Source organism: Eptatretus burgeri, chromosome 7 (genome assembly GCF_056783735.1).
Source record: "Eptatretus burgeri isolate ZD-2024b chromosome 7, Ebu_testis_v1, whole genome shotgun sequence".
In the NCBI taxonomy this organism is placed as follows: domain Eukaryota; kingdom Metazoa; phylum Chordata; class Myxini; order Myxiniformes; family Myxinidae; genus Eptatretus; species Eptatretus burgeri.
The window spans coordinates 75,532,018-75,546,971 of NC_140967.1; the positions used below are offsets into that span (position 1 = coordinate 75,532,018).

A 14,954-nucleotide genomic window follows, 5' to 3' on the forward strand; every position below is an offset into this window, starting at 1 on the left:
TCAGGCTTTTGGGGGTCAGCGGAGGGTGGGGAAGTTATTAAGGAAGGAACGGATGATGTAATTGTGATGAGTAAGGCGAGGCAAGAAAATAAAATTTCAGGAAGGGAAAAGTTAAACATATTCCGCACCAATACCAGCATTTTAAATAATAAGATGGAAGAGCTTGAAGCCAAAGTAGATCGAGAGGAGTACGATATAGTTGCAGTGAGTGAGACATGGTTTAAGGAGGAGAGTAACTGGATGACAGGATTAGAAGACTACAAGGTGTATCGGTGTGATGAGAAGGAGAGAATAGCAGTAGGAGTAATCTGGGTAAAGGACAGCATTGCATCAAGAGAAAGGGGTGACATTAAGGAGGGAATAAATGCTGAGGATTCTGTATGGGTGGAGATTAGAGATTGTAAAAACAGTAAAGTACTGGTCAGATGCTTTTATAGGTGAGAAGGAAAAAGAGGAAGGAGGAGTGCATGAAGAATTCAAAAGGGCATGTGGTGAGGGAATAGTATTGATTATGGGGGATTTTAACTTGCCAGGGATATATTGAGTCCAGGAACAGGGAAAGGGCAGAGCAGATGAGGATTTCCTAATTTAATCCAGGATTGATTTTTAACCCAGTTTGCAGACAAGAAGGGCACTCAGTGGAGCGCAAACCTCCGCCACATAATACCGGATCCACGAGAACATATCGGGCCCAATACATTTTTGAAATATCATGCTATACAGTACTATATCGTTTTGGCCCTATCTTTCAATGGTGAAGAATCACTTTTAAAATTAAATAATTCTCGTATCCGGATCTGGATTCGTATCTTCACCAAAATCGAATCAATTCATCTGTGCGACACACCCAACCTGTCCACTAAGTTTCGTCGGAATCTGTTCACAACTTTTTGAGATATCGTGCTATATATCATTTTTGGCCCGATCTCTCAATGGTGAAGAATTACTTTTTAAATACAGTTGCAGTAAATTCTAGTCGTCAGATCCGGATCCGGATCTTCATCAAAATCGAACAAATTCTTCCTTTTCACACGCCCAACCTGTCCACCAAGTTTCATCCGAATCCATCAACAACTTTTTGAGATATCGTGCTATATATTGTTTTTGGCCCAATCTCTCAATGGTGAAGAATGACTTAAAAATTATCCTATCCGGATCGGGATCCAGATCTTCACCAAAATCTAATCAGTTCGTCCTTGTCAAATACCCAACCTGTCCACCAAGTTTCATCCGAATCCATACACAACTTTTTGAGATATCCTGCACACAAACACACAAATGAAATTGCTCGTTAAGCAAGGAATTGCCAGAATAACTTTGTCATATCTCCATGATCTCTGAAAAAACAAAAACCTGGAAATCAATTTGGTTCTTATAAGTCGATAGTCCTGCTGTTTAATGAGTTATCACACTTAGTTTGGTCATGATCACAACTTGGAAGTCAATCGGACTTGAAATGGCGTTTTTATCACAATTTGAAAGTTTTGACCCGACCCCCCCTGACATTAGACCCCCGACCGCTAAGAAGGGTCTTGGTGTGACACCCCAATGAGACATATGGTTGGATGCAGAATTGACTTTGACTTAGATTCACCAAAAAGGACAAGTGTCTAAGTTGGACCATGGCCGACGTCTGTACCCAGTTTGATCATGATCGCTGAAATGGTGTGGCTGCAACAGGGTAAACAAACACACAAACAAACAGACAGACAGACACACAGAATGACACACACAACCGACCACCATAATTGCCGAAATCCGAAGGTTTCCGGCAATTAACAAAGACAGAAAGGGGTGAATACATAACCTCCTTCATCTTCGGTGGCAGAGGAAATAAGCCCACGAGGGGGAGTGCAGTGTTGGACCTCCTTTTAAGTAACGATCCCAATATGGTGGAGGAGGTGGAGGTCGGGGAGCATTTAGGAGCAAGTGACCAGAACATTGTGTGTGCTATGATTCTGTTGAGGGTTGGAGTTCAGGATAGTAGGGTAAGGCTATAAGATTTCAGAAAGGCAATCCTTGAGAGTATGAGGAGAGAGCTGAGTGGTATAGATTGGGAGACTCTTACAACAGCACAATCAGCATCAGAGAAATGGGAAACCTTTAAGAAGCAAATGTGTAGAGTGCAGAGTATGTACATTCTAATGAGGTGTAAAACTAGAAGTAGAAAGAGACCAGGGTGCTTGAGCAGTGAGATAAGGAATGCTATTAATGAGAAGCAGAAGGTATTTATTAGGTTTAAAATAACAGGACTGGAGTTAGATTTATATCACTATTGGAGTAAACAGAGAGACAGGTTAAGAAAATAACTCAACAAGCCAAAACAGAGTATGAGAAGGACATGGCTAAGATTATTAAACATAATAGCAAGGCTTTCTTTAAGTATATCAGGGGAAAAGAAGAGGTTCGGACCAGTGTGGGCCCATTGAGGAATAGCACCAGGAGAGTGCTTAGTGATGAAAGTGAGATGGCAGGCTTATAAACAGGTATTTTTCTTCAACTTTTAAACAAGAACAGTCAGGAGAATTGCCAATAGCTGAGAGTATCTATTGAGGAGGTGAGGAAGGGCTTTTACAGAAGATCCAGGTTGGAGTGGAGGAAGTAAAGGAACAGCGAGGTAATCTAAGAGTAGATAAGGCTCCGGGTCCAGATAATTATATGCAACCGAGAGTATTGAGGGAGGTGGCTGAGCAGGAAAACGAGATGTTAACGGATATTTTGAAGAGCTCACTGGAGTTAGGACAGGTACCGGAGGATTAGAGAGTAGTAAATGCAACACCATTATTTAAGAAAGGATCCAGAAAAGAATTGGGAAACTCTCGACCTGTTAGTTTGACTTCAGTTGTTGGGAAGGCGTTGAAGACATTAACGAGGGACCAGATGAGGAGCCATTTAAATAAATACAAACTAATTAAAGGTAGTCAGCATGGGTTTACCAAAGGTAGTTCCTGTCTCACAAATCTTTTAGAGTTCTATTAAGCAGTGACTGATTGGGTGGACGAGGGAAAGGCAGGGACGTAGTATATCTAGACTTTAAGAAGGCATTTGATGGGGAACCACATCGGAGGTTGTTAGCCAAGGGGTGGGCTTGTGGTGTGCCTGGTCAGGTAGCTGATTGGATTGCAAAACTGGCTAAGTGATAGGAAGCAAAGAGTGGCTGTGAGTGGGAGGATGTCTTGCTGGGAGGATGTAAGTAGTGGGATACCTCGGGGATCAGTACTCTGACCATTATTATTCATTATTTACATCAATGATTTGGATAATGGGGTGAAGAGTAGGTTTTCAAATTTGCAAATGACACAAAGCTTGGAGGTGTGGTGGATAGCAGAGGGGGTGGTGATCAGATCCAGGAAAGTATTGATACTTGCATCGATTGGGCAAAAGATTGGCAGATGGAATTTAACCTGAACCAGTGTAAGGTGTTGGGGATGGGAAAGAACAATGAAAATAGAAATTACAGGATACAAGGGGTAATTTTGGAGCGTGTCACACAGGAGAAGGATCTGGGGGTGATAATAGATATGGGAGGTTAGCAGGTAGCACAGTGCCAGGCAGATATAGGTAAAGCAAATCGGGTTTTAGGTTGTATTCGGAGGAGAATCATTTATAAATCAAAAGAGGTCGTGTTAACATTGCACCGGAATTTAGTGAGGGCCACATCTAGAATATTGTGTGCAGTTTTGATCACCACAACTCAGGAAGGACATAGATGCCACAGAGAGGGTTCAGCGCAGGGCTACTGGATTGGTTCCGGGCCTAGCTTGGTTTAGCTATGAGGAGCGGCTGAAGGAGACAGGGTTTTATACACTAGGAAGGAGGTGGTTACATGGAGATATGATGGAGATGTTAAAGATAATGAAAGGTCTAGATAAAATAAGTGAAGATTAATTATTCAACAGAGTCGACAGTGATAGGACCAGAGGCCATAGCCTGAGAGTAAATAAGAGGAGAGTTAAGATGGTAGTAATGTCGGGGACTTTTACTCAGAGAGTAGTTAATGCATGGAATGGTCTTCCTCGAAAGGTAGTGGCAGCAGAAACAGCAGATAAGTTTAAATTAGAATTAGATAGGTACCTGGAAGTTATGGAGATAGAGGGGTGTTAGGATGTTGGCAGGACTTTTAGGTAGTTTGAGCATTGATGGGTGATTGTGGGCATGTGTACGGAGTATTGGTGTGGGTCTCGTCAAGGGGTGTTGTGTGGTTGATGTGTGTTTTTAACCAAGCTCATGCCCCCTCCCTTGAAGGGGGCGGGGGGTGAATTGCATTTTCTTTCGATTTTGTGTTGATAAATTAGTGTGGTGTTGATGTGGTGCAGGAATGATGGGCTGAATGACCTCCACCTGTGTCTGTTTTCCTTGTAAAAAGGAAGTTCCAATTCCTTCGGCAGTTCCAATGCCCAGTTCAAGAGTATGGTCCACAACAACAACAACAACAACAACAACAACAACAACTTTATGCTGAGAGTTCCAAATTAGAGGATTTATTTCCAGTTGAGTCAATGGAGAATCGCCCCACCATCACAAAGATGGTGTTACGGCTGTGGAAATTCGCATTGCACCATGAAGGGCCCGCAGGTGAGATATCTCTAAGTACATGTGTAGTTAGCCCAAACCCGTTGTATGGAGGGAATTTATGTGATTCATCCGGGCTGCGATCCTGTGAGTTAGGCGTTTTTCTGTTCTATCTTTATTTTGAACCAACCACGTCTCAACCGCCATCACACAACAACCACGCCACCGCCACCATCTACGCTCCCACATCATCGCATCACCATCATTCCCAAACGGCACCATAACCATCAAACCACCACCGAAAACCCTCCACCACCTGCCCCTCTCTCCTTCTACGGCCATTCCCGCACCACCTGTGAACACTCGGCGTCGGGCTGTCTCGGGCCCGTTTGGCGATTGGTGCCGAACGCACCGAGCCGCGAGCGCAAATAGCGGCCTTTCCGAGGGAAAATTCGGATCAAGAACGCTACACGCCCACTTTTCCTCCGTCCAATTAGCGGGCGCAGGGCGGCTTGGCCCCGCCTCCAGGCACGTGTGTGTGTGTGAAGTCGATATATGCAAATTATAGGATCAGGGGAGATTCACGCCCCCGTTTCCTCCGACCAATGGGCGAGCGTGGCTCCGCCCCCGAGGTCATCCTGATCCGAATATTTGCATATTAGCTGCTCCTGCCAGCCTATAAGAAGGCGAGCGCAAGGCGAATGAAGAGAGTTGGGTTCTGGAGTCAGCTGAGGAGAGTGCGGAACTGAAGAGAGTCGGGTTGCAGAGAGAGTCGGGCGATGGAGAGCGGTGGAACTGGAGGCAAAGGAGCTCGGGTCCGAGGCGAGAAGGACGGCGGTCGGCGACGAGGTCGCGGTGTGGGATCGCTCGTCGCGTGACCCAAGCCAGCCATTCTCCTCCCCCAGGGCATCAACAATTCCCCCTCCCCCCCCCACGCTGAGATAGTGCAAAAAGGGGGCCCCGTTCCCACCCCACTCCAAACGTCGTGCCAACAAAACCAGCCAAGGAGCACGGAGTCGGGGCACAGCCGCGCGGCCACATTTGCGGCTTGACCGCCAACGCGTCACGAAGACGCGGGTTAGACCTCCCCGGTCTCGCGGACATGGCCGCTCCTCCAGGTCACGTGCACATTTGGCCTACAGGCCTGTCTGCCCCCTTGTCTATGAGGGTGGCTTATTTCCTTTGCTTTTGTGTAAATGTGTGTTGGCGCCGTCTGTAAAGTAGAACTGTATAAGTGTTGCCGTGTGTGCGCGTAGTCGGTATTAACTCTGCGTCGTTGTTGCTTTTATTGTTTTGGTCGCTTTATGTGCATTTTGACTGTATGGCTGTATATACGTGTTTTCCATGTGCCGGGAAATAAATGTGCATTGTGTGAACTGTTTTCCCGTTTCGCTTCGTCTTTTCTTTATTGACCCTCCATCCTGCTTCACGTAAAGGGTTCGTAGTGGGCTTAATACGCCCGGTAATTAATCAGAACCGTCAAGGCCGACGATAACACCGCTCAGTTATCATGGTAGCACGGAACGGACCGCTTAAGCGGTTTGTGTCTGGAGTCGGCCTGTGGCGTGGTACGATCGCACGGTCGACCATTCGCGCAGGTACTTAGGTAGATCGAATTTGGCGAGCAACCCTATCCTGCGCGAGTGGGCAATTGGCACGGTCGTGGTGGGATTAAACCCCCACCCGTGACGAGCTCCCGGCGTTGTTCCGAGAGGGTCACGACTGAATTGTCCATCCAGTGGGCGACGTGCCGCGATCCGAGTTACGTGGCCGTCCGCATGCCGGCGGGCGCGAATACGCAACAATATAAAGCATGCCATTAAGTGATGAACACTGCAAGATGTAAATAATGTCATAAATTATAACGCAAGCTGTCTTTAAAATTGTTTAGGGAAATATGTGGGGCATTTAAAAAAGTTCTACTACTCACAATAGTCCAAGACACACCAAAAAAAGTATGACTTGCAGTCCTTTGCAAAAGTTTAGGTTCTGCCAATGATATTCATACTTTATGCTTCGGGTAAATTCATTGAATTATTTGTTATGTATTCTTGGCTAATCATCAAATTATCACTTTGCATATAGTGTGAAATAAATAAATGATGTACTTGAAAAATTAGATCACTATTAGCTTTTATCCTTGCTATTTATAATTCACGGACTGGTGTTTATCACAAGTCTCCAACCTTTATTCTACAGCATACCTGTCCCCACGTTTTCCAGTGCAGTGAGTTGTTTTGAATTACGCAGCAACAGGTATTTTGAATAAGGATAATAACATAACCCGCCTACCCACTCCCTTAGGGAGCAGGTGCTTCTTAGTATAATATAATTAAAGGATATTTGCGTCAAAATTGGCAGTTAATCTGTATTTGACAAAATGTTGTCGTTGTTGTTGTTATCGACTCCTCTATTTCCATAAAATGATTCCGTTTTATATCAAATAGTGCACGTCTCCGCTCTTCTCATGCCGTATCTCTTCACATGAGATATCGTAGATTACCCGGCTTTATGTTCTACATGATAACACTCCTGTTAACCTTCAAGAGTCTTGTATATAATTTCATTCACAAGTTATTTGGAACCATCTTCGAACTATTTTTAGTATGAGAAGACAATGGAGGTATTATAGACCTTTGGGAAATATGGAGCAAAAGGAATTTATGGCCAAAGATTGATTGCATGACTGGTCACAAATGTTGGAATTTGGGAAATTATTTAATAGGGAGGGAGCTCAGCAAAAAAATTTTTTATAACAAATGACAATAATGATAATATTAATAATAATAATAATAATAATAATAATAATAATAATAAAGGTGAGCCATTACCTGGGAGGCCTTTTGGTGGGGGTGAAGGGGAGTTTCAGCCCCGTTGAATCTCCAAAGTCACATATTTTCGGAGCGAATACAAATTTTAACTCGATAAATAGTCAGACGTGATCACCAAAGGTGAAGTTGTCATCATTTTTACAGCATCTGGAAGATAAAGTTCATAAATTGGCAATGCAGGAAGAAGATAAACCTACATGGTGGTTTAGTACTCCCAGAGGTCGAGGAAACTCTGGGGTACCATTAAACATTGTGGGTGCGAACTGCAGAAACAAACCCTCCCACAGCGATAAGCCTTCCCCACCTATCGATTTGGGGGAGGCTTAAGAGAAACAGAGAGACAGAGAGACAGAGAGACAGAAAGACAGAAAGACAAACATAGCAACCTGTAAGTAAGAGGGTTGGGTTAGATAGGCTTAATGAGGTAGAAAATATCAGGAGTAGAGATGCGGGATGACATGAGATTGTGGTTCACCGTGTAGTTTCATTGAAAGAAGGATCTGGATTGAACAGACTCAGGAAGGGACTTCCACAAATGGGAGAAAAGAGGAACAAATGAGTGGAGGTGTGCAGCAAGCCTGGATTTTGGGAGTTTAACCAGAAGATGGTTATTGTAAGAACGTGTCTTTCCTGGTTAAGCTGACGAGGGCCATTTTGAAGGTATTGAAATGGAGAGTAGATCTGATTTTTCGAGGAATGACTTGGAACTACAGTGATTACCAATGTTGTGGCCAGCTTTGGAGGCCAGCTTTGCTATATTGTCAGCTCAGATGAGGTCATGGCTTTTAGTGAGGCCCAGAGGTTCAAGAGACGGAACCTTTTGCAATAGCTGAAAATGGAAATATATCAGTGGGTTCATTTGACGATCGTTCTGGAGTGAATGAGTGAGACTGTGACATTTTCCAGGCCTAATGAAGAAATCTGTGTTTTGCGTGAGAAAACAATAGGAACTTCACAAATCCATTGAAACTGAACCACAACCTTAAGAGGATGGCAAGAGAACAAAAAGAAACATCACAGCACTTGCAAAAAAAAAAAAAATCACGTGTTGTTGTGGCCATTCAAATACAGTACCGCACCAACTGTCTGAGTGGCTGCAGGAAGGAGGAAGGAGAAGAAGAAGAAGAAGGAGAAGGAGGAGAAGGAGGAGAAGGAGGAGAAGGAGGAGAAGGAGGAGAAGGAGGAGAAGGAGGAGAAGGAGGAGAAGGAGGAGAAGGAGGAGAAGGAGGAGAAGGAGGAGAAGAAGGAGAAGAAGGAGAAGAAGGAGAAGAAGGAGAAGAAGGAGAAGAAGGAGAAGAAGGAGAAGAAGGAGAAGAATAAGAAGAAGATAGTTCAGGACCCCACCTGTGCAGAGTTAGTTTATGATATTGAAACCATGGCATATGATGTTAACTAGATCTTTAAACTCTCCAAACAGCACAGTCTCTAATAAAAACAATCCAACTGGCATTGTGATGGTTGGTCACCACCCCTCCCCCCCAACCCCAACCTGATCTCCTTGCCGACGTGGCACAGCACGGTCAAAGCCAAGCCAAATCAATGATGTTGCAGAGATCTTTCTATTTGGAGAGGCAGTGCATGGCATGCTATTCACCAATTGGGTGAATGAAAGAGTTAAGGTGTGCACTCATCCTGGGTTTTGGAAGTTTAACCAGGAGGGGGTTACTGGAGGAATGCATGCTTCCTGGAGTTGCTTGGCAGGGTTGGAGGACTGAGAGAGCAGAGAGAGAGAGCAGGGAGAGAGAGAGAGCAGAGAGAGAGAGAGATTTTCGAAAGGACGTTAAAACAAAGAGTCCACAAATCTGCCTGTGATGTGAAAGCAGTACAGACTTTGTGCTTCAGCTTCGAGTGAGATGATGTGTTTCTCACTCATAGAAACTTCTGAACACCCCACGTAAGTATTAGTAATCTACGTGAAGATTTAGTGAAGAATTCTGAAAACATAAAATCATATTCGGAATCAGTGACTAGTATGAATTTTTTTTCTATTTCTATCTAGGTGGATAAGGATTTTCAATGTCCAGGACCACTGGAAGCTCTTATGCCCTCAAACCATGTACCTTCCCACCTTCTCACCTCCATTTCAACGAAAGGTGTATTCCTAAAGTTATCTGGAATGCAAAAATAAAACAACAAACCATGTATTTCAGTCCATTAGATGATATTTCTACTTTTTTTTTTTTGCTATTCGACTTGTGGTCAGGAAGAAATTTCAGATTTTGGTCATTGGGGGAGCTGGAGATGACCCCCCCCCTGTCCCCCACACCCTAACCACCAACAGCACCACCACGATTACCACCATCCTGAGAACATGACATCACTTCTTGTTTGAATCACCTGGCTCTCAGGAGTAGTGGATATCAAATTTGGTGCTTTCATCCATTCCACCTGCAATTTTGCCAAAATTGGGCACAAAGCCACTTCACTACAATGGCTCGGAGGTAAGGAAGTTTCTCCCTTTATACATCCATCACCTTTTCAGATTACAAAACATTTTCTGAACCAAGTGTTGCATTTCGTTTGGTTTATTGCACGAGTGACAGTCACTTAAAGCTCAGCTTACGTCAATATAATGGCCTTGAATTCAAAATGTTGAATTGTCTCGATGGTACAGTCTATGAATTGTCTCTTGAGATAAGCAATGATTAAACTATCCAAATAATATACAACGTTTTATTACATAAATAATTTTGGTCATTTTGCAGTGCTGTGGCTGGAAAGAGTAATAACACCATCTGTTTCACACCTTAAAGACACATAAGGCCACAAAGGCAGTTTCATTGGCAAGGAGTACAGTCCTGAGCAGGTCACCACTCTGAGACAGGTTACCCCTAATGGTTATTACCCAGTAAGCTGGTTGGTACTCAATTTGCCAACCTCAGAAGGATGACAGTCTGAGACAACCCTACCTAGTTTTAATTCAACAGCCTGAAAAGGGCTTGAACTCAAGACCCTAGGATCTTAAGCCTGCCACCTTAACTGTTGACCCTACACCAGGCCTGGCTGGTAAGAGTACAATGTATGAAAGTTAAAATGAGAGCATTATCAGCACATGAGACAACATGAGTCAATTCAGGGCGAGTGCGGAACATGTTTCGAGAATGCCTGTTTGTGTCTTTTGTCAATTTTAAACTACAACATCCAATCAAGGACTACTGCGACTTCTTTAATGGCCACTAATTAATCTCACCTTCTTGTGGGGTCAGCCGCAGGATGTCGAATGGCTCAACTGTCTCACTAACTAGTAGGTCTGATGTTCAATTGGAGCTAGTTTTGGCAGGAATTTGGAATTTGTCCAGCGAGCAAGTGATAATTCTTCCATGGTTCACGAAAAACACCATGGGATCATTAATCTCCACCGACTAATGCTAGCAGACACATCCCCAGCTTTAAAATCTTTCTGAGGGATGGTGCACTATGTGATGCAAAGCCCTGCCTGTGAAGCGCGAAATCAACAACTTACAGTTGGGTCGGCAATCGAACCTAGACTAACGAGCTCAAAGGTAAACCCGCTACCTCGACACAAATCTGTCGGAACTACATCCAAACAAGCAATATTGTTGAAAACATCTGATCACAAAGGAGGCAAGGAAGCTTAGCTTAGATTGCATCATTCAGCATGGGTAATGATTTCATCGCATCCTGGGAAACATGAACCTTGAGAGGACTCCATAAACAGAAATCGACCTGGTGATTTTGGGCATCTATAACAAAAGATTTGGGGTTCAAATGCTCAGGATCAAACTTCATGTGTGTGAGAAACAGTGCGAAGTATTGTTGAGCTGGGTGACCTTTTGCAATCAGTTGCTGCAAGAAAAGATCAGTTCTTGCAAGATCACGGATTACGTTTGGGTGTTAGTTGAAGGGAGGCCACAGTGTTCTCGTTTGTTAAGCCACATGGTGGGCACACCATGTTCAATGTTGATCTTCTGCTATATGTTCAGCTCCTTTGCAACTGTGTCCAAAAAAAGTTAGTTCAGGTATATTCATCTGGGAGCAAACGCTTCCTGTTACTTTAAATTTCATGCCATGATTTCATGCATTGGCCTTGACGAAGACCTTTTAGGCGTGGTACTAGAAGGAGGCTTCTACTTTCATTATTCCCACTGTAGTAGAAAGGGTTCTTCAATATGATCTTTTCAACAGTTCTTGAAGCACGCATCTAAGTGACTTCAGCCTGCATTAGCACAATTTTTTTTTATTAATTATGCAAATAAGGGATACAATTCCGCCCTCTAGTGGAAACTTTCAAGATTCCCATCGTCTCACTGCTAGTAATCATAGCTCACCAATGTTTCCAACTATGACTTTGCAACATGGCCAAAAGGACCTTTTGGCCTCCTCATTCAGACTATAAAGACAATATGTACTAACCAAACGTCTAAATAAAACAACACAGTTATCTTTTCGTAATAAGGAAACAAGAGGAAACATTGGTACTGACCTTTATTTAGGTTTAAATATGTACTCCTATTTAACAACCTGTACAATAAGCCACGCTTTGCTCACTAATGCTGGATTTGGGTGATGTCACAATTTTCAGAAGCATGTCACAATTTGTGCCGAGCTTAACGAAGTTCCGCTTTCTAGTGAAATCAAAACAAATAATATTATTCAATATAATCGCCCGTTGGCGGCTGGCCATTTATGGAACGTCATGGGTTACAAACCAAAGAGGGTCCATGTGAGGCAAAACAAGTTAATTATAACCGACGCGAGCAAATAATTTTGAATTGAGGGTAGTGGTCTCAAAGCCTGCCCTTGCAAAAGGTATTATGGGATCTTTAACGTTCACAAATCAAAAAGAACAGCCGGCTTAAAGGCTCCACCATTCAGCGAGCTCGCCATCTCGTTCCAACACAGTAAATTTCAGTTACACTTGCATCTGTTTCCACCAATGATTAAAACCAGGAACTAGGCATGAGACAGCTGTGAGGCAAGCTCACTACCGATGAGCGACTTCACCATTGTAGAGCACAAGTAATACACCTGTGCAGAAGTTAGAAACAATCATGAAGGCATACAAAACATTCGGCCATATTGGGGTCATACCTACCCAATATTATCAGTGTATATTTTTTATTATTATCAAACAATATTATCAAAATTTTATAGTTTTTTTTAAATATGATTATTATACTCAATGTAGAAACTTTATGTAATGTCGACATTCAAAATATTTGTTTGTAGTGCATAAGGGTTTGTGCAATAGATGTGGAAATGCTCAAACAAATGAGTTCAAGGTTACATGAGGAACAAAACTCTTTCTAGGTTGTATGTGACTTTTGCCCTCATATGTTTACGACATTTTGCAAACTTTCGCACATCACCACATGACACAATGGGATTTGCATAATATTGGTGAACAAAGAGACATCTACATATTATGCAAGCAAAAGTGTTAGAAATCTGGACTCCTAACCTACCCCTGATAACCCCCAACCCCAGCAAGTTCCATGCTCTCCACTACGTTCCCATCACCTCCATCTTTTTTAATTCATGCTACCTCTCTCTCCCCCCTTTTTGTATACAAAGTCGAGGTTCACAGAATAACTAGAACAGAGAACAGAATGCAGTGAAAACACACCAACAGCAGGGTGCACGGACGCCTACAATCCCTCCTTTCTTGGTTTTCCAATATCTGTTGAAAAAACCATCAATAACCAATAATCAATTATTTTTCTGTGCGAAAAAAAAAAACTGTGAACTCAAACCTGGGTACTTTCTTTGCTGAAACATCATCACATTAACTACGAGTCGTTAAGTTTTCATACCTAATTCAGGGTATTCATTTTCTCTACAATTTCCATCCGCATTGCTCTTATACGAGTAGTTGTCAAAATGTAGTTGGAATATGAATTGCTGCAAAACAGGCACGAGTCTTTCGATGGAATGAGGACTAAATCAGCAGTGGTCATATATTATGCTCCACAATCCCTGGTCATCGTGTTCTACAATCACTGAGAAATGATTCAAGAACATTCAAAACTTGATAAAGAAAAACATTCCTGAAGGATGTAAGGAAGAAAGGAGAGAGAAGGGAGAGAGGGAAGGAAAGACATTCTATTGATGGCTTGTAAGTAAAGAAGTGAGTCTGACCCTGAATTTCACTCTACTCACGCAACGGGTCAAAGAGAGAGCATTTTGAGACGTATGACCGCCAGACGTACCTCTGCCAAGGACTGGTGCCTGTGGCTCCGGCGAGGCGAGCTGCCCAGGCGAGCCTGGCTGTGCCCAAAGAGATGGGCCCTGGAGAGAAATAGGGTTGGGAGAGGCGCCAAAGAGCACAAGGGTGAAGTCACACACCTTAGCCCGCAGGCCTTTTTCTTTTTGCGTGTCTGGTTTCTTCGCCTATTCACCTGTCACGGTATGAATTGCTTTCTGCGCTCCCACCAAAGTGACAGTCAAGAGGGCTTTACACATTAAAAAAAAATAATAAATTATCGACATAAAGTGTTGAACGATGCACATGAGGTGAACACATCAAACAATTGTTTCAAACAGTTTTGTTCAAGTTTGAATATTGTCATCAGCAAAAAGGCAAATCAATTGAATTGTCAAGCATTGTGTTAACTTACACTTGCTATTCCCTGATAAAAAAAAAAAAATTTTTGACACAAAAATCATACAGATCCTTGTTCATCATCTTCCCTCGCATTTATCATAAAGCAACATATTTTCCACTTCTTTGATTTCCACACGTCCACGTGTACCCTTTCAAACTCCCCTTTCCTTCATCATTCTCTCGCCGCACTTTTACACAATTTTTCGCTTTTCCGCGGAGACGCCGTGCCTGGACGTGCCGGGGCAGCGGTGTTATAGCGAAGCTCAGAAGAGGGAGAAGCGCAAGGCAGAGGATCACGGCAGAGCCAGGATCCATGCAGAACTTGCTCTGAGCCATGACCAACTTGTGACGATGACCGCTGCCGAGGGAGTCCTCTTTCTCAATGAAGTGAAGCCGGCCTCTCGAGAAAGGATTGTGCCAGGGATGCCACGCGCATGATGCCCAGACACAAACACGCGTGCTATTTGAACCGTCAGAACTGAGCAAATGCGTTGACTTGAGCAACTGTCAAATGCGAACTCTCCGATCGCTACAATCAGTGCCGAGCAGCACACTACCCGGACGCGTTATATCAGCCCAATGTCCCAAGACCGAATCGCATGGAGTTCAGAACGAAGCGTCTCTCATCACCCACTCCCACGACTCTCGGACACCCCCTAATCCCCCTCCTCACTGCCTCCTTTCCTTATCCAACAAAACGATGTTCTGACCCTCCCTTTCCCACCCACCTCCTGCCTAGTGCTTTTGCTCTACTGAACATAAGTCCTGATACCGCTTGTGTATTATTGTCAGGGATCGCATCCACTTTGACTGTGTCCGATGCTCAAACCAGCCTCACACCAATATATTTTAGTTGTGAACACCAACGTGTCTCTCCTAGTGTCTCATGATATGTAGAAACATGCAGGCTTTGGAGATTAGATAAAACAATTTGTTGATCTGTTCACAAAGTAATTCTTTTTTTGGTGACTTGCTCGAACAACATCCTGTCAAAAGATTTACAGATACATACACACATATATATATATATATATATATATATATAT

General features: G+C 43.4%; 1 protein-coding gene across 4 annotated transcripts in view; it reads right to left on the minus strand.

The window, feature by feature from the left end:
• Positions 1 to 14,510, minus strand: part of LOC147023560 (A disintegrin and metalloproteinase with thrombospondin motifs 16-like) — a 184,052-nt gene extending 169,542 nt beyond the window's left edge. For all 4 annotated transcript variants that reach the window (XM_085889060.1, XM_085889058.1, XM_085889057.1 and 1 more), the window contains exon 1: positions 13,514 to 14,510. The gene's annotated coding sequence lies outside the window, so the exon portion shown is untranslated. The remainder of the gene's footprint in view (positions 1 to 13,513) is intronic.
• Positions 14,511 to 14,954: the final 444 nt, after the last annotated feature.